The sequence below is a fragment of the Octopus sinensis genome, linkage group LG3, assembly GCF_006345805.1.
Source record: "Octopus sinensis linkage group LG3, ASM634580v1, whole genome shotgun sequence".
NCBI lineage: Eukaryota > Metazoa > Mollusca > Cephalopoda > Octopoda > Octopodidae > Octopus > Octopus sinensis.
Genome location: NC_042999.1, coordinates 129,202,653 through 129,227,652, shown reverse-complemented (window position 1 = coordinate 129,227,652; position 25,000 = coordinate 129,202,653). Strand labels below are relative to the sequence as shown.

Sequence of the window (25,000 nt, the reverse complement as noted above, 5' to 3'; positions counted from 1 at the left end):
ATGACACTTGTGAAGACCTGTTGAGGCAAGTGTGTGACACTTGTGAAGACCTGTTGAGGCAGAGGCAAGTGTGTGACACTTGTGGAGACCTGTTGAGGCAAGTGTGTGACCCTGTGAAGACCTGTTGAGGCAAGTGAAAATCAAACCAAATCAAAATAGATGAATATCAATGGAATTTGTATCTTTGTGGTTCCAGTACCGGTGGCACACAAGAAAACCATCCGAACGTGGCCGTAGCTGGTACCGCATCGACTGGCCTCCGTGCTGTGGGCACAACAAACACCATCTGATCGTGGCCGTTCGCCAGCCTCACCTGGCACCTGTGTCGGTGGCACATAAAAACACCATCCAAAGACCCGGCGACGTAGTCAGTCCACCTGTGCATACCTTCCCTCTTATGACACTTGTGAAGACCGGTGGCACACAAGAAAACCATCCGAACGTGGCCGTAGCTGGTACCGCATCGACTGGCCTCCGTGCTGTGGGCACAACAAACACCATCTGATCGTGGCCGTTCGCCAGCCTCACCTGGCACCTGTGTCGGTGGCACATAAAAACACCATCCAAAGACCCGGCGACGTAGTCAGTCCACCTGTGCATACCTTCCCTCTTATGACACTTGTGAAGACCTGTTGAGGCAGAGGCAAGTGTGTGACACTTTGTGAAGACCTGTTGAGGCAGAGGCAAGTGTGTGACACTTTGTGAAGACCTGTTGAGGCAGAGGCAAGTGTGTGACACTTGTGGAGACCTGTTGAGGCAAGTGTGTGACACGCGTGACACTTGTGAAGACCTGTTGAGGCAAGTGAAATCAAACCAAATCAAAATAGATGAACATCAATGGAATTTGTATCTTTGTGGTTCCATTACCGGTGGCACACAAGAAAACCATCCGATCGTGGCCGTTCGCCAGCCACATCTGGCACCTGTGTCGGTGGCACATAAAGACACCATCCGAAGACCCGGCGACGTAGACAGTCCACCTGTGCATACCTTCCTTCTTGTGACACTTGTGAAGACCTGTTGAGGCAAGTGAAAATCAAATCAAATCAAAACAAATCAAAATAGATGAACATAAATGGAATTTGTATCTTTGTGGTACCAGTGCCGGTGGCACACAAGAAAATCATCCGAACGTGGCCGTAGCCAGTACCGCATAGACTGGCCTCCGTGCTTTGGGGACGTAACAAACACCATCCGATCGTGGCCGTCCGCCAACCTCATCTGGCACCTGTGTCGGTGGCACATAAAAACACCATCCGAGCGTGGCCGTTCGCCAGCCTCGTCTGGCACCTGTGTCGGTGGCACATAAAATCACCCACTACACTCTCGGAGTGGTTGGCGTTAGGAAGGGCATCCAGCTGTAGAAACACTGCCAGATCTGACTGGCCTGGTGCAGCCTTCGGGCTCCCCAGACCCCAGTTGAACCGTCCAACCCATGCTAGCATGGAAAACGGACGCTAAATGATGATGATGATGATGATGATGATGATGATTATTACTGTGATTGGTTCCTAAACAATTTCATTTTTCTACACCAACTAGTGACACATTGTAAATTTTAGTTGTCTCTCATCATTACTTTGGCAAGGATTCACTGATGAGATTATAATAAGGCCAAAATATGCCTAGATTTGTTTCTCATACTTGATAAAATAATTAATTTAATATCAGTCATTGACTAATATTGTTTTTTCATAACCATAAGTATTTCTGGTTAGCTTCTTAATGTTCACTGCATTAAATATGTTAGCATTAACTTAACTATTAATTTTAGAACTATATGAATAATTTAGGAGTCAGAGACATTGTTTGGTATTAAAGGTACAAAACTTTTTAGGCAGAACCGCAAATTGTGACACATAGGTATAAATTGTAAAAAAACAAGTTTAATGCTCAATATAATCTTTTTATGATGTTTTTTGCACTTTTGCATTCACTGCCATTTGATGGTCTCTTTCTAGTTGTCTTGAATCAGAGTAATGTACTTCACTCTTTGTGTTAGTAGTTAAATCCATACCAAATAGTAAAACAATAGAATCCTAGGCAAATATATGTTCTGCATCAGCAAAAAGTATTTGTTTTATTGCTTCAGTACAAAAATATAAATGAAAAAATGGAAAGGGTAGATGTGAAGTGGGAGAGAGTTCTGTTTGATCAAAATTAGTAAGACCAAGGTAGGTCAAATTGATATATTCAAAAACAAGTTAAGGGGATGCTGAAAAGGGAATAGGTAGATGTTGGTATGTTGAGGTCAATGGAAAGCAATGTTAGTTGAATTGGTGCATGCTCAAACATGACAAGGATGGAAGAGAAACATGTAGGCACATATTCCCTGAATCATTGTTCATACATTACAATTTTCACAAAAAGCAGAATTCCATGATCAGAATTTCCATTGTGGGGAGGTGTCTGTATGATATCATCATTGTTGTAATATCTCCTTTTCCATGCTTGTATGGACCAGATGAGAATGCTGGAATAGATATTTCTGTAACAAGTTCCCCTTCTTATTGGCAAACCCCACTTTGTTTAGATCTAGCTCATCATCTTTTCTATCTGTTAGTGTTCTATTTATAGTGTATAGTAAAGATTAAACAAAAGGAAGATAAAGACTTTAAAATGCAGCATATTTGCTATTGCTTGCTGCACAAATTTCAGAAAGCAATAGGAATCATTTGCAATGTATATCCTGATGTAGTAAAGGCTTGTAAATGCTAACTGTAGTTTCAAAAATTGTGATTATGAATTTTCTGATAAGTCTTCTTCTAGGAAACGAACCACTTTGGAGAACTACATTTTGAGGAAATGGCTGAAGCAGATTCTCATGAAAACACCAGAGCTTTGGTTTAGAAGTTGAATGTGTCACATTCAACTGTCAGCAAACATCTCACACAAGTTAGCAAAAACTACAAAGAGTGGATTTGGCTTTCTCATGAGCTTTCATATGAAAACTAAATTCAATGTCCATTATCTGCATAAGTCAGTTGGCTAGAAATAATACTCTGTCATTCCTGCATCACATTGTTAAGGTGAAGTAAAATGGGTACAGAATGTCAACTGCAAAAAAACAAAAACACTAGAGGAATTTAGTACTAACAGCAAAATCAGTAAGCCATCCACAGAAGTCCTTGATATGCATTAGGTGGAGTGGAATAGGAATAGAGATGTATATTATATGGTACTGAAACAAAGAAACCTGTTTATAGCCAGAAATTAGATAATATAAATGAATCATCAAAAGGTACCAGCTTTGAATAAACAGAAAAATTGATATTCTCCAGTATGACAAATGTTCACTCTGCAAAGCAAATCCATGACAAGATAAGATTGTTGGAATAAGAAGTTTTCCATACATCTCATATTCACCAGGTTTAGCACCAACAGACTATCAATTGTTTCAGTCACTAGAGCATTTCATAGAAGCAGAACATTCAGAAACAAAGAAGATATTGAAACCAGTATTTTAATCCTTTTTCAGAAAAAGTACAGAACTTTTTAAATGAAGAAAAAAAGAATTTACCTTCCTTGTTGGGTTGCAGCCATTGATAATGATGGAGATTATATTATTGATAAAATAAACTTAACTGGCATTTCTCTTACATAGAATGCTGTGTCATGGATGCCTGATCCCATGTAGTGTGTCTTAGTTCTGATTCTGAGATAGAACTGCTTGTGCTTGTTAACTTTAAGAAAACAATGAAGACCTTGTGTTCATGTAATTATTATCATTTAAAATTTCTGTTTTACTGTTGTGTGTTAGCTCTGAGTAGACCAATACCATGAAGATAGCAATTCTGGAGTATAAGTTAGATTTCATTAATCTGACTGTATTCTATCCATGGTCATTATGATTGTTGATATGTTGTATTAAGATGTAGGTTTTAAAATGTGACTTGTTTTAAATACAGTTTGTTTAGGCAGATTTTACTTTTATACTGAGTAGGTCAAAGGAGTTCATACAAAGTTCTCTTGGTTTGAAAACTTTACCATATTGTGGTGATTGTTGGTAAAGAGCCAGTAAATAATTCCCATATTTAATGAAAATAATGTAATGACAAAAACTATATTTAAATATACAAGTTATAATTTGATTAAATTAGAGTTTTATATAGATTTAATTTTTTTGTTTTAATTACCAGTAGCTTTGTGTACGTTGAAGTGTTTCAGTATGTACCCACTTTTTAATTGAAATGTGATAATCTAAGAGACTGCTCCAGTTCATATACAAAGGCTATTGTTCTCTAACTCAAGCAAATGAATTGATATTGAAGCCAATAAAGTAGTAGTCGAAATACCTTCAGAGTTCTATGTTGACATTTAAGGCATTTGTTTTGTATGTAAATATTGGCATTGTATATGAAGTATTAGAAGTTTCACTTATGTCAGTTGGAGTAGACCTTCAATATAATGTATATAAATAACAACAACAAAAGTACGATTTGTTGTCTAATATATCATTTACACAAGGAGATGCTGAGAATAAACCAGTTACACAACTACTGAGTTTATTTTCAGAGGAGACAATTTCATAAATCTGGACTGAGATGGGTTAATTGATATCAGAATGATACAAGTTTTAGTTCCATCCGGAACCTTATAGCATAGTCTGCTTGCTGACCAGTTTGTGATTGTATGGACTGGCACTTTGGGAGAATGAGCTGAGATGGTTTGAGATAGTTATGAATGCTCTTCTGTTACCATATTTCTGCTGAAATATACTTCTTTTCCTTTCAGATTATTTTGAAAATAATGAAGAATTTAGCAAATTAACTTTTGTTCTTTAGCTGGTCTTTGGTGTAATTTAACATGAAATTTTAATGGAAAGTATAAATTGAGATCACTTTAAAACAGGGAATTTGTATCATAGAACTAGGGGAGGTCTAGGGTGGGTTGATATGAAATGGGTTAAGATATATTAGAAGTTTTCAACTGAATGGTTTTTGTATTTTAAAGTTAATTAATGTTAGTTTTGTGTATGACTGGGTTTGATGAGGAGGCATTTGTAACAGCTTGAATATTTACTTATGAACTGAATGGGCTTCACCAGACCATGAATTGTGCTTCTCTCACAGTCATCAATTTTGCTATATGATGTATAGAGACATAACAATAAAGGGAGAATTGGTAATGTTTGTGGTTTATAGTGACAGGTTTCAGAATTGTTGGAGTTTTATTAAGATTATGGACTTGATATATTGTTTGTAAAGTAATGTTTTCTATCTTTTGCCAAATATTGTTCTTGTAAGTTGTTTAATTTAAAATTTTTCTTTTTTCATTTTCTTTCTTTCTTTTTTGCTGTTTGATAAAATAAACTTGTGATGATCTAATGTGGCCATTGTTTTGTATTCTCTCTTACTAATTCTTTCCTAATCCTGAGTGGTTATGGAGGCTTGCTAGACCATTCTTTCTATTTTATTTATCTTCTTCTTTGTTATGTACATCAGAGTGTATTGTATGTAAAGTTGTCTAGTTTTCATTAGTTTAATTAGTTAAGTTGTGAAGTTGGTATGTAAAAATCTGGTGATGAAACTTAATATTCTTTGATGTGTGTCTTTTGTATATGTTTCAAGTTGTACATTATTATCCAATGACCAGATAATCCTTTCAGTTTTTTTTTAGTTTCTTCTGTATGTCTCCTTAGATTAGATCGAATATATTTTCAGTTAGATCTATTATTATGTGGAAAAATATAATAGCACAAAGGATAGAGGAGGGATGGAAAGTGTTATAGCCTTTGCAGATTCTCTAGACTGAGGAAATTGATGTGGTTTAGTTTGAACATCTGTTGATCAATATCTGTAGGAAAAGACATTGGTGATGAAAGAATTTCAGAAGAGTTGCATTTCTAGTGGGGAAATAAGTCAAGTGCAGGATGGATCTGGGTGTAAAATGCAGTAAAGATGAAGGAAGATCTGGGGTTAAGATACAGTGAAAATGAAAGATGAAAGGAAGAAAGATAGGTATGTTAGATGGACTTTCAAGGATATTGCATGCAGATAGTTAGTTCAGAGGAACAGAGGCTATTGTCGGGGTAATAGAAGAGGTTGGTAGCAGAAACAGTACATCAGTGAGTTTTTGGTTGTAGTGTGTTGGTGAGTGAATTTTTGCCAATTGGCTGAATGGCCTTCTTTTGGATAAACTTGTGTTTTTAATTGCCATATTTGAACTTTGTAGAGGGTCAGTAATTGATTATGGCTGAAATATTTTCTGCTCTTGAAGAGGAGTCTTAGTCCTTATGATGTAGCTTTAGCAATGTTATATGTGTATGGTTCACCTAGAGATATCAGTCATTTATGGTCTAGTAACATTGAAGGTTTTAGTTGTGTATTGTTCATGTGTTGGGAAACAGTTAAATGTATTTGATTCAGATTCTTGCTTAATTAGCCACTCATTATTCATTCTTAATTTGCATTTACTAAGTACCACTGAATTTAATTCTTTATATTACTTATTTTTTACAATAGTAGAGTCAACTGAATCCTAAATTCCATCTATTGTGTGAGAAGAGTATTTAATCATGCACATGATTTTTTAGTTAATTTAGTGTTTTATCTCCAAGGCTTTCTGTATCTCTGTCTCTCTTCTGTGTCTTTAATTTACCTGTAAGCGAGGAAGAATTTAGTCTATTATCCAGGGTACTGTACCAGTTATTGGATATAGTCTCGCAACTCTAGGTTAGAGACACTGTTTATTTATGCATACCCTAATGAATTCTGAATGTAATTGCTATCAGATTCAGAATTTCTAGTCATCTATTTTCCTTGATTTAATAACTTTTAAAGAAACAGGACTAAATGTCATGCATAAAAGTCCACTCTATAAGGTGGTTGATGTTAGGAAGGGCATCCAGCTGTAAAAACCATGCCAAAACAGACAGTGAAGCTTGGCGCAATCTTCTGCTTAGCTAGCTCCTTCCAAACCATCTAGCCCATGGAAAACAAACTTTGTTGATGATGATGCTAATCTACTATTGCTGCTGCTACTACTACTACTACTACTGCCACCACCACCATCACTACCACCACCACCACTACTACATATATATATATATGTGTGTGTGCATATATATGTATGTATGCTATATTCTTTGCTTTTTTCTTTTTGTTTTTTGGAAGTGGTAATCATAGTAAGGCATGGGACAAAAAAAAGTTGAGAAACACTGCTCTATACCAAACTACAAGCATTTATTCCAAACATGAATCTATTCTGAAAAGCTCTCTCTATTCCTTAAAAGTTCAGAAGACCTTGTAATGACTTTTTTAATTGGAGCTAGAAGAGTATTTAAAGTTTCTTGTTAATTATAACACATAATAGTTCATTGTAAGCAGAAGACATATGTTCTCTTCTGGTACTGAATATAGTGGGGATACTGTCATCATTAGTTTCATCATTCTGTAAGAAATATTTTGCTGAAAAATCATTTCAGGTGTTAAAGGAACTACTACTATGAAAAATATACTTTCATAGCAAGCAAAAAAGTGTTAAGTTTATTACTAAATATTTTACTTTCATGTTGATAATATTTACTGTTTATTCAATTTGAAACTGTATTTCTGCTTTGATGTTTAAATTCTTTTAGTATTTCTCTTTTAACAATTCTTTTTCTTGGTTGTTCTTTTTTGTATCAAGAAAAATTACATTTTAGTCACATACAAGTATGTAAAATTAAAAGTTCATTACACAGAAGAAGGATTTAATTTCTCTTATAATGTGAACTCTTTTTATATATTCAATATGAAATTATTAACTATATAAAGTACATCTTCTGTAAGAATAACGTAGTAGACTTCTGATCATGTAGTTATTATTTCAGTTATTACTATAGCCATTGTATTGTACCGCTGGACAAGGCTTGTAACTCTGCTTATCTCAATTTTTCTACTTTATGGTTGAATGGTTCTGGCTGGAAGATTATTGAACCATTAAAAAAAATTCAACAAAATCCATACTAACATGTAAAAATGAATATAAAAGAATATTAATCTCATTTTCTTTTATTTTATATTTTTATTACCATTATATTGATCCTGAAAGAATGAGCCTACAATGGGACTCTTATGTATTTGCATGACCTGTTAGAAATAACAACCAAATATTCCTCAAATTGTACTCTATCATCTTGAAAGAAGGTAATACAATTAATATTGAGTAATGTTTAAGGTTTTTGTTATGTGTAATTTGAATATTATTAATGAAAAATGTTATAATTTATACTGTTGCAATCATATTTTGAAATCATAATTATTTAGAATTATATGATGTTTAAAATTATTTTAGAATCTAAGTTTTTAAAAGTTTGGATATACTAGATTATATTACAGTATTTCCAAAATTCTTCATGTACTAAGTTTATTCCTGGTGCAAAATAGCAGTTAGTCTTTGATTTTAAAATTTGATATTTCTGTGTTAGGGAGAATTTCATTTTAAATTTAATTTTTTAGAATCTAAGCCACAAAGTTTCCAAACCAAGGACATTGATTTTTTAAAAAGAATTCTTAGATTATAATTGTGATTTCAGTCAATTAAATATACCTCTCTGGCATTACAAAAAGAAATGGCAGTATCCCTGCACGACCACCGCTTCTGGTTGAACCAACGAAAGAAAGTTGTAACTTGGCAGACATTTCTGAGTCATGCAAGTGTGATGAAACATACTGAGTATCAGAAAGTTCCTATTGTCATTATTTAAACAACAGATAACGTTGATTATATTGACAACATGGAATTGTGTCAGAGTTTATGGCATATCAACACAAGAATAGATAGAAATAAAGCTACAGCTATAGAAATCTCTTCCTACAGTGTTCTTCACAAGTTGTTGACACGTTTTATTGCATTTTCATCTCAAACCAATTTTTATTTTCCTTACATAATTATAATGTTCGAAATTTTCAAAATTTTTAATTCGAACCATTTCTTTGTCTTTTGCTTGCTATCATATGTTATCTTATCATCTTTTCACATATTAAAATAACACATAACTAGTTGGTTTGAATAAACTGTACAGTTGCTATTGAAGTCAAGTTTTGCTTAAAATATTGTCTTCTTATTTATCTCTTTATGCTGGATTTATGTTTCCCTTAAAATGACTCACTCTGTAATTTACAGCATCAATATGAATATTCAGTAATTCTGGGAAACTGTTCACAGGATGGTTAGCTGATGATGTTAGTTACATCTCATTTTTTAATGGTAGTAGTTCTAATACAAAGTGAAAGTTGACTTGCATTATTATTAAACAGAAAGTGAAACTGAAGGCAAGCTATTAGCATATCTTAATGGATAAAGATGTAGATATTTTAACAGCAGTTGCATATGATTCAGTCATATACTCAAAAGCTACACATAAGACCAACTCCACCCTACCAACAGTTATCATTTTCATAGGCTGACACACTATTTACGATTTAGGTTTCCTAGAAACAATAGCTCCCATTTTGTACAGAATTTTGTCATTGAATATTATTTAAAACAGACAGCTTTCAATCGATATCATGTCATTTGCTGTTGTTGATCAGACAAGTTACACACAGGAGTAACACAGTGTGCTCTATACAATTAGATTTAATGTCTTGTGAGTATTTTTATTTATTATTATTCATTATTATTATTATTATTATTATTATTATTATTAAAGTGGCGAGCTGGCAAAATCGTTAGCATGCTGGGCAAAATGCTTAGTAGCATTTTGTCCATCTTCATATTCGGAGTTCAAATTCTGCTGAGGTTGACTTTGCCTTTCATCCTTTCGGAGTTGATAAATCAAGTACCACTTACATACTGGGGTTGATCAAATTGACTGGGCCCCTTCCCCAAAATTTCAGGCCTTGTGCCAAAAGTTGGAAGGATTATTATTATTGTTGTTGTTGTTGTTATCATTGTTACTATTAGCATTGTTAAAAGAGAAATGAATTATAGTTGTTACTTTTTCATTGAGATATAATCAGTTCTGTTTTTATTCTCATATTTGAATGCATAAATAAAAGGAATTAGAATTTGGGTTCTTTCTGCTCGAGTATCTTTTCATAAATCAAGTTTGGATGAAACGTACTATTCAAATATAATTGTGAGCTTAAAAGCTGCTTTGATGTCTTGTCCTGTAATTTGGAACTTGGTTCCTTTGTTGGTGGAATTTGTTGATTCAGCTATATATTGATGGTTGTAAATGATGAATACTACTAGTGTAGCAAAGATGTCATTGTTATTTGTAATGAGCTATTTAAAATAACATCAGGAATTAATGGTTTGCATTTTGCATTTAAACCAAATGAAAACCCAGTATAATCAAGCATCAAATCTATCATTCTTCTATCTCAGCCTTTTATTTCTTCATCTTCAAAATAATCTTTACTTGAAAATATAATGTTCTTTAAATAACACAGTCACTGTGAATGGAACCCATTCAACACCATCACCTGTGACCAGCAGTGTTCCTCAGGGTACAGTACTCGGCCCAATCCTGTTTCTCATCCTCATCTCTGACATAGATGAAGATACAACCAGCAACGTCTCATCCTTTGCTGATGACACCAGGGTCATGAGACAAATCAAAGACGAGGTGGATACAGAAGCCTTACAAAAGGACCTGACCACCATATATAAATGGCAGGAAACAAACAACATGTTGTTCAATGATAAGAAGTTTGAACTAATTCGCTACGGAACAGATCAAGATCTGAAAAATACAACAAACTACAGAAACCCATCAGGACAACAAATAATGGAAAAACAGTATGTGAAAGATTTAGGCATCCACATGGGAACCAGCCTAAAATTCAGAGAACACCTTGACTCAGTCTGTCTTACTGCAAGAAAGTACAGCGGGTGGATCTTGCGCACCTTCAAATCAAGAGATACCTCAACAATGAAAACCCTCTGGAACAGTATGATACTTCCGAGGATTGACTACAGTTCTCAGTTGTGGTCACCAACAACAAAGGGCCAACTATCTAAGATGGAATCGCTCCAAAGAAATTTTACCTCATACTTCTCAGAAACGAGGGACCTGAACTATTGGCAAAGACTCAAAACCTTGAGGATGTACTCAATAGAAAGAAGATTTGAGCAATACCGAATTATATACATTTGGAAAATGATAGAGCAAAAGGTGCCAAACTTTGGTATCAAAACCTACCACTCGCTGTGCCACGGAAGACGCTGCCAGCTACCACCAATCAACAAAAAGGCTGGCCAGGCAGCAAAAACCCTGCGAGAATCAAGTCTGTTGGTTCGAGGAGCACAACTATTCAACTCCATTCCGGTACATGTCAGAAATCTATCAGGATGCAGTGTGGAATCATTCAAATTGCAGCTGGATAGATACTTAAGCACCATTAGAGATAAACCCCATCTCCCAGGATATACACAACGAGCACAAACTGACTCAAACTCACTCCTACACATGTCAAAATTAAACAGAGAACCACAACAGACTCTGAGGGTGGAGTCTTCGACTTGGCCTGAGCATGGACTCAAACTCAAATGAAATGAAATGAAATGAAATGAACACAGAAAGTACAAATTATTACATTACAATAGAGTATTTTCAATTTCTCCTTTTAACTATGAGTGCTTAGTGTTTGCATTTTAGATTATGTAGTTTTATTTTTACATATTGTGGTATAATCTTATCACAACTAGATCATTTTGTGGAAAATAGCCCTATATATATGATTTCTTTGATTAAAACTGAAGACATTTTCTCATCTAGTTGTCAGAAAATGTCAGAATTTATCCAACTTCTTTGTCAAGTTGAATAATATAATCAAATGTTATTATTGTTATGGATTTATAATATTTTAAATCACATTAGCTAGAGTTGAAGTTTTTAAACTGAATTCTTTATGTCTGTCTAGTTTTGTCTCTAGCTGAGCATTTAATAATAAATGATGATGATAATCATCAATAAAATGAAACTGAAAGAAATTTGTTGTATGGGTGCAGATGTAGCTATGTGGTTAAGAATTTTGCTTTGTAACCATGTAGTTTTGCATTCCATCCTACTGCTTTTCATATGCAAGTGTCTTCTATAGCTTCATTCTGACCAGTGCCTCATGAATGAGGTTAGTATATAGGAACTGTGTAGAAGCCTGTTGTATATACATATGTGTGTGCCTGTTTTTAAGTTCCTTAACTTAATGATTCAACAACTGGATTGATAAGTGCCAGACTTAAAAGTAAATACTAGGTTCAATATGATTGGTTAAAACTATTAGAGGCAGTGCCCCTGTATGCCTGCTGTCTAGTGAGTGAAACAAGCATTAAAATAAAAGAATAAAAGTCTTTTAATAAATTGCTGCATGTTGAAGAGCAAATACTCATGTCACAATCGTAGAGGTGATCATTAATAATGAATATCTGCCTCAAAGGAATTACTTCTTTGAAGATAACTACTAAATAAATTATTTTATTGAAGAAAAATTCTTTCTTTTCAGTTTTTGGATTTTTTTCACAAAATCATTTGGATTTCAGCGACAAATCTGGCCCCTGAAACTTAGCAGAATCATTCCTTTATATTTAACTAAAATTATTTTGTTGGCAAAATGTCATCCCATTTCAGTTCCATTTTACTATTGGTTCTGAAACCAAACATCACCTTTAAAACACACACATACAGAAAGAGAGGAGGCGGGGGGCAGCAAAAAATAAAAAATTTTGTTGGTCACTTTCAGCTTTTAAAAAAGCTTTTTGGTAGGGAATATCCATTTCAGAATATTGTAATCTCATGCTTAAAATGATGAATTAATGGAAGGTAGACTAGTCTATCATTATTGTTATAAATCCTTGGAAGAATGAAGCATTAGTAGTTTTGCAAGAATGAAGGAAAAAAAATCAAAAATTGAATTTATGAACTTTTTCTTTCCATAATTTCCTAGGCTTAAAACAGAAATCTGAAGAAATCATCTTAAAAATTTTGAAGGGTTGGAGCACTTACTCTGAAACTGCCAAATTTCTGATCCTGAATGTCTGATATTGAAAACATGAAAATCTGAAGACTTTTTTTAAAAAGTGATAAAGTGGTTTTTAAAATCCATACTTAAACAAATAAGTACCCAAATGAGTTTTCACAGTCCAACAATAAATAAAATGATATAAAAACATGATTAGACACATTTTAGCTAATTGTTCATTTTTGTTTCAGTCTCATTTTCTACTCGCCAAATCTATTTAAAACTTAAGTTCAAATACTTCCCATCAAAACCGAGGAATCTTGTTTCATTGCTGCCATTTAGGTTTTCAATGTAATAAATGTATTGGTCATCTTTGATGTACTTGTTCCTCTAAAAGAATATCATCTTCACTGCTTTCTAGTGCATTTGTGATGCAGAATTTCTTAAAAGTCTTTACCATGAGGGTTTCAGAGTTGGTTTGCCAGCTAATGTACTTACAACAGGGATCTCTTTGGCAAATGCAGGCTGTTGGAGTGATGTTCTTGTGCCCCTCTCCAGCCACTGCTTCCACTTCATGCAAACCTGCAACTTAAATGGCTTGTTAATGCTGACATTCAATGGTTATAGAAGACTGATCATTCCATTGAGGATGATGGCAAGGTCAGTCTTTGTAGATTAAAGTTACCATTTCACAGAAAGTACTTGATGGCATCTGAATGCATCCAGCATCAGTAAGGCTGGCCGTTTCAGCAGGCTGCCCTGATGTCTCACTACACTGTTTTGATCCTGTCACCCATTGTTTCTGCATCTATTTTCATGGACATAAGCATCTGTTCCTTTGGAAAATGTCTACTTGAGTAATGGTTTTCTTTTGGAGAAAACATGCTGCAGCTGCTTTTTGCCATCATTAATATTGGCCAACATCACTGTAAAATGGTTCTTATTACCAGTGATGTTGGTAGTAACTATCTTCTGGCCCTTGAAATCAACTACCAATGGATATGAAGATGTCAAAGTTCAGAAGGGTTTGATCAGTATTTCCAGCTTGTGACATGTCATAACTGTATGACTTTCTATCATTTGAATTTGTGCTTTGGTTCATTTAGAGTATGTGAATTTTTCCAAAGTATTTTATACAGTAAATTCAAAAAATTTGACTAAACACTTTTTACACATATCATAATACTAAAAAGCAAAGTCATTTGCATATCATACACGTGAGATAATTTTTTCTGGGATTTTGTTGCACATAATTAGCATGATACTTATAGTAAGTAGCCAGCACTTAGAGGTGTTCCTGTGAAAAACAAATGCATACACACATTATATATATGTTAGTGTGTATGTATGCATACCGGTTTGTATGTGTGTGTATGCTGTATTTGTGTATGTGTGTGTGTGTCTCTCTCTGCATATGCATATCTGAATGTATAGGTTGGACAGGTTCTCCTCACTATAGTTCCTTTCCACTTGTTACATCCGTTATCCCTTTCAAGAGCTTCAACCTCCTGAGATTGGCTATCACCATTATATATATGTATCATCATCATCATCATCATTTAGCGTCCGCTTTCTATGCTAGCATGGGTTGGACGGTTCAACTGGGGTCTGGGAGGCCAGAAGGCTGAACCAGGCCTAGTCTGATCTGGCAATGTTTCTACGGCTGGATGCCCTTCCTAACGCCAACCACTCCGTGAGTGTAGTGGGTGCTTTTTACGTGCCACCGGCACAGGTGCCAGACGGGGTGGCAAACGGCCACGGTCGGATGGTGCTTTTTACGTGGCACGGGTGCCAGGCGAGGCTGGCAACGGCCACGTTTGGATGGTTCGCTTACGTGCCACCGGCACTGGTATCACAGCTACAATTTCCATTGATGTTGATTGATTTTGATTTTGATTCTCACTTGCCTCAACAGGTCTTCACATGTAGAGTTAATGGAAGAATTAATGGAAGGTAGACTAGTCTATCATTATTGTTATAAATCCTTGGAAGAATGAAGCATTAGTAGTTTTGCAAGAATGAAGGAAAAAAAATCAAAAATTGAATTTGTGAACTTTTTCTTTCGATAATTTCCTAGGCTTAAAACAGAAATCTGAAGAAATCATCTTAAAAATTTTGAAGGGTTGGAGCACTTACTCTGAAACTGCCAAATTTCTGATCCTGAATGTCTGATATTAAAAAACATAAAATCTGAAGACTTTTTAAAAAAATGATAAAGTGGTTTTATCTCCCAGGTAGAGGCCATGGGTTATGGTCTCACTTGTCCTGCCGCGTCTTCTCATGCACAGCTTACTTCCATAGGTCTTGGTCTCTAGTCATTTCCTCGGTGAGACCTAAAGTTCAAAGGTCATGCTTCACCACCTTGTCCCAGGTTTTCCTGGGTCTACCTCTTCCACAGGTTCTCTCAACCGCTAGGGTGTGGCACTTTTTCACACAACTATCTTCATCCATTCTTGTCACATGACCATACCAGTGCAAACGTCTCTCTTGCACACCACAACTGATGCCTCTTAGGTCCAACTTTTCTCTCGTATATATATATGCTTGTGTATGTATCTTTGTGTCTGTTTTCTCCCTCCCCCCACTGCTTGACATCTGGTGTTGGTGTATTTACATCTCTGTAAGTTAGGAATTCAGTAAAAGAGACCAATAGAATAAGTAGCAAGTTTAAAATACGTACTGAGCTTGATTCATTTGACTAAAATTCTTCAAGGGGGTGCCCTAGCATGGCTGCAGTCTAATGACTGAAACAAGTAAAAGATAAGAGACCTCCAGTAGAGCAAACTTGCCTCATTCTTTTTTTTTTCCAGTTTTCCACATCCTCTGCATCAATATTCATGGTTTCATTATCATGCAATATTGCACTTAATAAGGCCTAACTTTCATTTGGGGAGAGAATCCTTTTGTTGTTAAAAGATACAACTTCCTAAATTCTCCCCATCATGGTTACTGAGCTCTCAAAATACCTGGCTCTACCACTCTTTATGGTATGCAGGTAAAAGAAACTGCCTTCCTATCACTTGTAGGAAATTTATTCATTTCATTTATGTTCTTATTGTTGTTGACTATTCTTGTGCATCAACTGTATGCAAAGTTCTGTTATCCTGCCTGTGATCCCACTACATCTATTGTGTATCCATAGATGCACTGTGTGGAATCCCAACCTGTCTCTTTTCTGAACATTGAGCTGGACCATTTCCCAAATGAAGCAGAGTTTTGTATTCTTTCTTGCTAACTAAAAACTTTGTCTTTAGATTAGGAAGGAGAACCCAGGTTCAAAATTTCCCCAAGACACCTGATGAAGGCTGGAGGGTAAATCAGCTGAAATGTTGTGTTAACAACAAATAAGATGAGGACAAATATCTGTCAAATGTAAATAATGTACATAATTCCTCATCTCTTAAATATAGAACTATAATTCATATTGTTTCTTTATAGAATATATTTCACAGAAAATAGTGTCCACAATGAAGGAACAAAGGCAAAATTGGTAGATTTTCTTTTTCTGTCTATTTGTTAATTCATTTAGAAAGTTATTTCACTTGGAATTATAAGTAAAGATAAACACTGAAAGTAGTACATTTCTACATTTCATTGCTTATTATGTTAAACTGTCATATGTCCAAATACGTTTTTTTCATTGTTTATTTTTTGTTTGCAAATAGCTGGTTCTTTTGGTCAAATTATCGCATCTCCAGATGCTTTAGATGCCAAGATATCAAAAATTGTCAAAGTGTAGTACAACGGTTTTACTATAGAATGGTGAAACTATCTTTTCATTTTCTGAAAAAGCAACATTTTGGACTTCTGGTACTTTTGCATAATAGCAACATTTTGTATTTCTATAGCTTAGTCAAGAGAAAAGAGACATTTGAAAACTTGAGACTGGTAAGATTAATATGGTTTATGTTTAACTTAAATATCTTTAAGTATATGGCTACAGGGTAAAAATATAAATATAGAAAAGTGAGTAGATAATTTTAGAGTTTTGTTACTCTGAGAGAGGGAGGAGTAAAAGGATTTATAAAATATATCCAATTGTTATAGAATTACATTAACATATTATTTCAAATTAATATTGTCTATGCTGACATGGGCTGAGAATATATTTCCTTCTCTTTATCTACCTCTATTATTTGTAACCATGACATCACTGCAATTATCAGTGACACAGATCAATTTTCAGTTGGTATTTTACATTCATTTTCTGGTACAGATTAGCTGAGTCTAGATTTAGAGATTTATGTTGAATCAGAAATGTTGCAACTAGATGGCATTCCCAAAGGTCTACAAGTCCTACCTATTTTCTAGTGACCAGATGGTGTCTCACCTATTTTCTAGTTAGACAAAAAAAATTATAAGGAAGAAAAGTAGGTGTTGAAATTGAGGGTTTTACATAATTAAAATAATAAATTAGAAACTTGAAGGGAAACTAAAATAAACTTAAAAGGAAAACAGGATAATTTAGTGTAATGATAAAAACTGAGATGACAAATCATCAATATATATCCTATTATTTTATTTAATGTTTGTCTAATTACACAGAATGAGATGCATTATTTTGTATGGAAATGAACTAATTTCAGGCATTGAAACATAATAGATGAAAATAGCTGATGTGTTTCAATTTGAGCCTTCTTTGTGGCTCTGTTGTTTATATTTTGAAACTAAAAAAAGAAAATTATTTTGCAAACTAATTGTGCATGCATGTGTGCAAGCGCACGCACACACACACACACACACACACACACACACACACACACACACACCACACACACACACACTCTCTCTCTCTCCTCCCCTCTCTCATTTACTCTAACACATACAAATACAATTAGTTCTGTTGTTTTGTTGTGGTGAGAGTCATTGACACCTCTGTGGGATTGGAAGGATGGACTAGTTGAACTCTTATGAAGAGTAATCTATTGGTTGAGATGGGATAAGTTGTAGGAGTTGTTGAGAGTTCACAGAAGTCGTAGGAAGTCTTTGAGATTGTTAGGGTTTGTGTTTGGTGGAGTAATTTGAAGTATATCATGTGAAGACAGTTGTGTCTATCCCCACTTTGTGAAAGTCTGTATCTCCAATGTATAAAAGGATATAAAAAGTTAGCTTGAATTTATTTATAAACATTTAAACACATAAAACATCCTAATAAGTCACTTCCTCTTCTATTTAATCACATAAATGTTTAAAAAGATATCCAATTGTTTCAGTTGGTACAAACTGTGTGCCAGGTTGCTAACCATCTTTATTAACACAAGCAATTGAGATAGCTTCATACAGAGTTCATTTTGCCCATAAACTTGACCAAAATCTTTGGCCAACTTCTCATTACATGATGGCAGGTGCATTGTCCAAGAACTAAATCTAGCAATTTTTTCAATGCATTTGACTACCTTTTTGTGGGAGATAGACTTGAGCAGAGCTGGTCATAGTTAGTCTTCAAATCTTAAAATGCCTAAAGGTAAGAACAATTTCTCTTAATACTCAGTTATGTATAAATATTGAAGAAACAACACAATTTTCTCTGCCTAAATTCTCTCTTCATATAGTAATTTTGCTAATTATTAGTTACAATAATTGAATTTATTTATTTACTTTTGCATATACACCATACAACTGAATGCTTGTTGATGTGAAAGAATCTTATCTTCAGATTTATCATTAAATTACAAACAAATGTACATTTAATTTGTTAGAATTGTATGTATCCCAAGTATCAATAGATTAATTATATTTTAGATTTACCTGAGTGTTGAACAAGTTTCTGAATTCTCATCGATAATTTTTTGTTACATGTTTATTTTTAGTATATTGAGGACTGGTATAGAAATTAAGGCTTAGAGAATTAAGGTCTTATAAAGTTAATGAACATTTTGTTAGATTTTAATTCATAAGAATATGAAATGGTTCTCAGTTGAGTTCAAGGTCTTTTTCAATAAGCAACGATCTCTCTCCCTCAGAGTGAAAGGAAGATTGATGTATGTGTGCAAACTACAATGTTATATGGTAGTGAGATGTGGGCCTTGAATGTAGTGGTCATGTGAAGACTAGAGAGGAATAAAGCTAGTATGCTCCACTGGATGTACATTGTAAGTGTATATGTGCAGCAGAGCAGTAGTGTATTGAGAAAAAGTTAATCATAAGAGGGATGAGTTGCAATGTGCTGGTTTGATCATGTGATGCAGATGAATATGGACAGTTGTATAAAGTGCTGATCATTTAAGGTGGAGGGAAATCATGGAAGAGAAAGACTTAGGAAGACATGGGATAAAGTATTGAAGGCTGATCTCTTAGCCCTGAGCCTTACAAAGGAGATGACAAAGGACTGAGATATATAATGCATTCCTGAACGCAAGAAGACCCACCCACCACAACAGAATTGATATCCTAAAACCAAGGTACCATGTAAAAAGCACTGTTGATGGTACCACATAAAAAGCACTGGTGATGGTACCATGTAAAGAGCACTCATACACTCTGTAAAATGGTTCATAGAAGCCGTACTGAAATAGACTATGGAACCTGGTGTGACCCCTGGCCTTGCCAGCTCCTGTGAAGTTGCCCGTGGAAAATAGATGTTAAATAATAATGATAATGTCAACAATAATGATGATGAAGCTATATATCTTATAAGCTTGGATGTGACCCTAAAAGTTTTCATCATTTATTCCAGATTGGAGCATCTAGAATAATTAATTTATTTAATTGTTTAATTTTTACAGATGTTTGACAACTTTCCTATTTTCCAATCACTTATATAATCTATCAGTTTTCTCATACTTTTCTGTTTCAAGGTTGTTGTGTAAATTTTTTTCTTTAGTAAACTATGTACTTTATTAGAATTGCCTTATTCTACTGGTCAAAAGTAAAGAGTAAAGACTGATGGTGATTACTTACTATACTGAAATAGATATAATTGATTCCAGTAATAACTTTTTTGTCTTTAGATGGAATCATAGACATAGGTTCATGTGCAAAACAAAGAAGCTCTAAGTGGAGTAATAGTATCAATTTTAAAGTATATACATATGCATAGGTTGTAGGTGATTATCCTAGGTGTCTGAATATCAGATGTTCCAACAAACAGTAGTTTTAAAGTTGTTATATAAAACTATTCCTTTTAGCACCTCATAGTTTATCATTTAACCCTTTAGTGTTCACATTATTCTGCCATAATTAAAGCTTTTTCGTCCTCATTGTTTTGAACTAATCAGGCATTATCATGGAGCTTTGAGATTTTGATGAGGTAGCTGTTAATTTTTTAAAAGATATTGTAGGGTTGGTGTGAGAGGCCAGATCTGGCCAGTTTGAACATAAAACAGGCAGGATACTTTTGGCCGGATATGGCCGGTTTAAATATTAAAGGGTTAAACATGGTCTTAGCTATTGAAATTTTTGGAAGTTTAATTATAACTATTTTATATTAAGTGAAGTGTTTTTGATTGTATTAGATATTCACCAACAAAGCATATAATAGGGATATGTCTGAGACATGTATACAAGCTTTTGAAAATATACATACATTTTGCATGGGCAATGTCAGGGGTTTTGTTACTGTTGGCATCAGCTTAGCACCAACTAAGTGTACTTGACTTTTTATAATAGAGATAAAGCCTTCAACAGGATAATTTATCAGCAATAATTTTATGGCCTTGTCAAATTAAAAGCTTTTAAATCAATATATGAAAAAAAATGGTGTAATCAGGATTATTATCTATTTAACTAAAGCATTATATGTCTAAACAGATTTTATTTATTTTCATCCTGATAATCAAATCCTTCACACTTAAATTTAGGCCTAAAACCTTTTGAATACTTATTTTATTTATAGTGTTATTCACTACAGAATGAATGGAAAAAAGAGGAAAATACTTGATAACCAAAAAGATCACTAATGCATGATAGAAGTAAATGGCTTGGAAAAAAAATAGAAACTCATTCTCCATTACATTTAATTTACAAAAGTTAATGATATTCATTTGAAACACAAATAGAGTCACTACATGCAAGATATGGCATCTTTTTATATCTACAGTATCTGTTTTATTTCTGAGGGTGTATAATTTTGTTGTTGTATGGAAAGATTGTGTGTGAGTGTATGTGTGTTCTGTTAAAGAAATATCTAATGACCCAACTTGGCAATTTTGAAAGATTAAGTTCCCAGAAAATTCTGATGGTGTTGTGTTGAAAAATTGCAATCTTTTGATAAACTTTTCTGCACCACTGCAAATATATATATATATATATATATATATATATATATATATATACATATACACACACACACATACACTACTTGGCACTTGTCATTCGACTTTACATGACTTGAGATGATCCAAGTTGTCCTGTTCCGTTGTGCCTAGTCTGTGGCATAACTTCGAAATATATCAATGGCCCCAGTAAAATTGAAACTGCACTTCACAACAAATCTCAATCATATGAAAAAAACCCCCAAAAAACCGAAAGTACTGTTTATTTTAAAAAGCTATTAGAATCTCAAAATAAACATAGAACAACCTTTTGGATTCAAATCAGTGACAGTGGCCCAAGAGTTCAGTTTTATTTATTTGGTTGCAGAAATTATTACCCCGAAAAAGAAGTTACACAGCATGTGGGTTAAATGCTGGGACAAGATGCAATGCAAGAAATTGAGAATGTTTTACTTTCAAACAATACAATAATTTAATGTATTGATGACATGTCACATGTTGCTGAAGAGGTTTTATATAATTAGCTGAAACATAGTTTTTCTATTTAGGATGATGAGTCATCAGATCTTATCAATATCACATTGTAGTTTTTGTAAGATCTGTCAATGTGAATGAAATTTAAGAAAACTTCCTGTTTGTTGCAAGATGATTAATTGTTTGAGATAAGCAAAGTAATTTAGTTCATATTTTGTCATTATCTCTGGAAACAAGAACCTGGAAGAACTGTATTGGTATCTGTTCTGATGTATCTCATAAGAGGTTTTCTTTCTCTTGAAAAATAATAAAATGCAAATATTTTCTCAACTCTTTGTATTCTTCACAGAGAGATACTGTTTTCAAAACCTTTTGGAGGTGAATTGAAAACTGTTTTTGATGCTGCTATAAATATAATCAACTTTATTAAAGTCTAGTTCACTCCAGAATGTTTAAGCATTCAGAGTGATTTATCAAATGTAGTAATTATTTATCCACATATTCTAAAATTAATCATCTATAATTTTGTAGCTTCAAGATTTTGAAGATTTGATTGTTTTTTTTTAGGCTTACACTATAGGGTAAGTGTGAATAGTTGGATCTGGCCAGCTTCAGTGTAAAACAGGTAGAATATTTGGGCTGGATATGGCTGGTTTAAATGCTAAAGAGTTAAAAAACTGTGAAAACTTGCTACTTTACAGAAATCTAGTGGTTGGAGAGAGGAAGAGTCCTAAATAGGGTGCTTGAACTAAGAGAAGAAACAATAAACTAGAATTTACTAAGTGCTTTGAAGATGAAAAATGGTTGCTGAAATTAATCTACTTGGTGGAGCACTTTTCATTGCATGAATTAGCGAAACAAATCAAGGCAAGACCTTGGAGAAAATATTAATTTCACATAATAAGAGTTTTGGAGTTAGAAGTCTGAATCGTTTTGATACAAAAAGAAATTTTGAAATGTTTCAACTGGGGCTTAAGAGTAAAGAATGATAGCAAATTTCTAATTTTATCAAAACCCATTTGAAGGAACTGTGCGCATCTGAGAACTTGATTTTAACAAGTTTTGGATTTCTGTGAAGTGTATCCTGCCATTTATAAGAAAGCAATAAAAATATTGCTGCAGTTTTCAACTTTGTACATGTATAAGCAAGCTTTTTCTTAACACATATTAAAAACAAATACAAGAATTGGCTCCCTTCTGTTAATGGTGAAATCTGTGTGTTTTTCAAGTTTGATATGAAAAGACAAGCACAGGTTTCTCAATGGAGAAGCAAATTTCCTTATCTAAATTGGTTTGAAAAATAGTAGTGCTTTCACCCTTATGACATTGCATTGACTTATACCTTTTCAACATTGTCAATAAAGGATTAAGTTATTTCAAGTAGTTATTATCTATTTCCATTCTGTTTATATATATTGTATAGGATCTTTTATTCTTTTACCTGTTTCAGTCACTTGACTGTAGCCTTGTCTTGAAGGGTTTTAGTCAAACATATTGGCCCCAGGGTTTTTTTTAAAGCCTAGTACTTATTCTATTGGTCTCTTTTTCTGAACTGCTCAAGTTATGAGGATGTAAACACACCAACACCAGTTGTCAAGTGGTGGTGACACACACACACACACACACACACACACAACACACACACACACACACACATATGATGGGTTTCTTTCAGTTTCCCTCTACCAAATCCACTCATAAGGCTGTAGTAGAACACACTTGCCCAAGTTACTACTGAACCTGGAACCATTCAGAAGCAACCTTCTGAATACAGATATATTTGATATTTTTACCCTTATGAAGTCTCTTGAACAAGCAATTTGATTTCAGTTATTTTTTGTTCAAGCCACTTTATCAGGAAAATCTTTTGTTTTCCTTAGGAAATTCAACTTTATGAAAATGAAAGACAAAGATTTATAAACACATATTGAATTATTATAAAAGTACCCTGAGATCTGCAATACATTTCAAGGATTCCCCATAGGAATGTGCTGTGTCATGCTGGCTTGCTCTTGTCAGAGATCATGAAAGTAAATGCTAATTCATTCTCTGAATGAGCCAACTATCTGCTATATTGATGTTTTATGTGAGTATCTTTCTTACATTAGAACAATAATTTGGATTTAAGAGAAAAATGGTGACTTATAACAGACATATCATATAATTTGACACAGCCAGTTCATGTGCATCATAAATCAGCATTCATATTTGGGTGTATATACTTATCTTTGTATTATGTATGTGTGTGTGTATCTATTGGGCTGGAAACAAAGTAATTTCGTTTTTCACAAACAGATAGTTACAATTTTTTTGAATGACTTTTGTCTATGTTATTGGTTTTTTTTTCCTTCTGACATTTGATAGCTGTTACTTTTAGCTTACTTTAGAAGCAAATTGCAAGTAATTTTGTTTACAGATGTTAGTTCAATGTCAATTTTAAGATGGAGTGCAAAAACAAACATTTTTGACATATTTTGCTTTTTTATTTCTGTAAAGGCAAGAAAGATGCTGAGGCTCCCAAAGAAATATGTGAAGTTTATGATGTTGATTGCTTAACAGAATGTGCATGTCAGAAATGGTTTAAAAACTTCTGTTCTGGAGATTTTCCACTCAAAGATGACTAGTAGGCTGACGCCTACTGAAGATGATGATGACTGAATCAAAGCCGTAATTGAATCTGATTGTCATAACTGTGTAAGAGATTACAGAGAGGTTAAATGTATCACACACAACAATTGAAAATCACTTAAAATGTCTTGGACTCATTAAGAAGCTTGATATTTGGGTTCCACATAACTTGAAAAAGATTCACTTAACACAACGAATCAATATTTGCGATATGCATCTCAGATGCAATGAAATCAATCTTCTTTTGAAATGAATCATCACTGGTGATGAAAAATGGATTATCTACAATAACACCAATTGGAAACAATCATGGTCTAAGCGTAATGAACCAGCACAAACCACATTGAAATCTGAATTGCATCAAAAAAGGGTAATGCTGTTAATTTGGTGAGAATACAAAAGTATTGTGTATTTTGAGCTGTTTCCAAGGAACCAAATGATCAATTCAGATGTTTACTGTCAACAACTAATGAAACTGGAGGAAGCAATCAAAGAAAAATGTCCAGAATTGGCAAATCATAAAGGAATTGTGTTCCATTATGACAATGCTAAACCACACACATCTTTGCTAACTCAGGTAAACTTACTGGTGCTTGGTTAGGAAGTGATGTCATATTCACCATATAGCCCAGACCTTGCACCATCAGATTACCATTTATTTCAAAGTTTGCAAAATTCTTTAAATGGTAAGACTTTCATTAGTAATGGTGACCTGAAATTACACTTGCTTCAGTTTTTGGCAGATAAGGACCAGAAGCTCTATGAGCATGGAATCATGAAGTTGCCAAAAAGATG

At 34.0% G+C, this 25,000-nt stretch overlaps 1 protein-coding gene across 2 annotated transcripts in view; it reads left to right on the top strand.

Annotated features, from left to right (window-relative positions):
- The window catches only part of LOC115209179 (activated CDC42 kinase 1), a 228,873-nt gene that overhangs the window by 15,099 nt on the left and 188,774 nt on the right, over window positions 1-25,000 (top strand). The window contains exon 1 of one of the 2 annotated variants that reach the window (XM_036501310.1): window positions 9,556-9,574. The exons of the other annotated variant lie outside the window; for it this stretch is intronic. The gene's annotated coding sequence lies outside the window, so the exon portion shown is untranslated. Of the gene's footprint in view, window positions 1-9,555; window positions 9,575-25,000 lie in introns of those variants that run through there. 2 annotated transcript variants of the gene reach the window in all.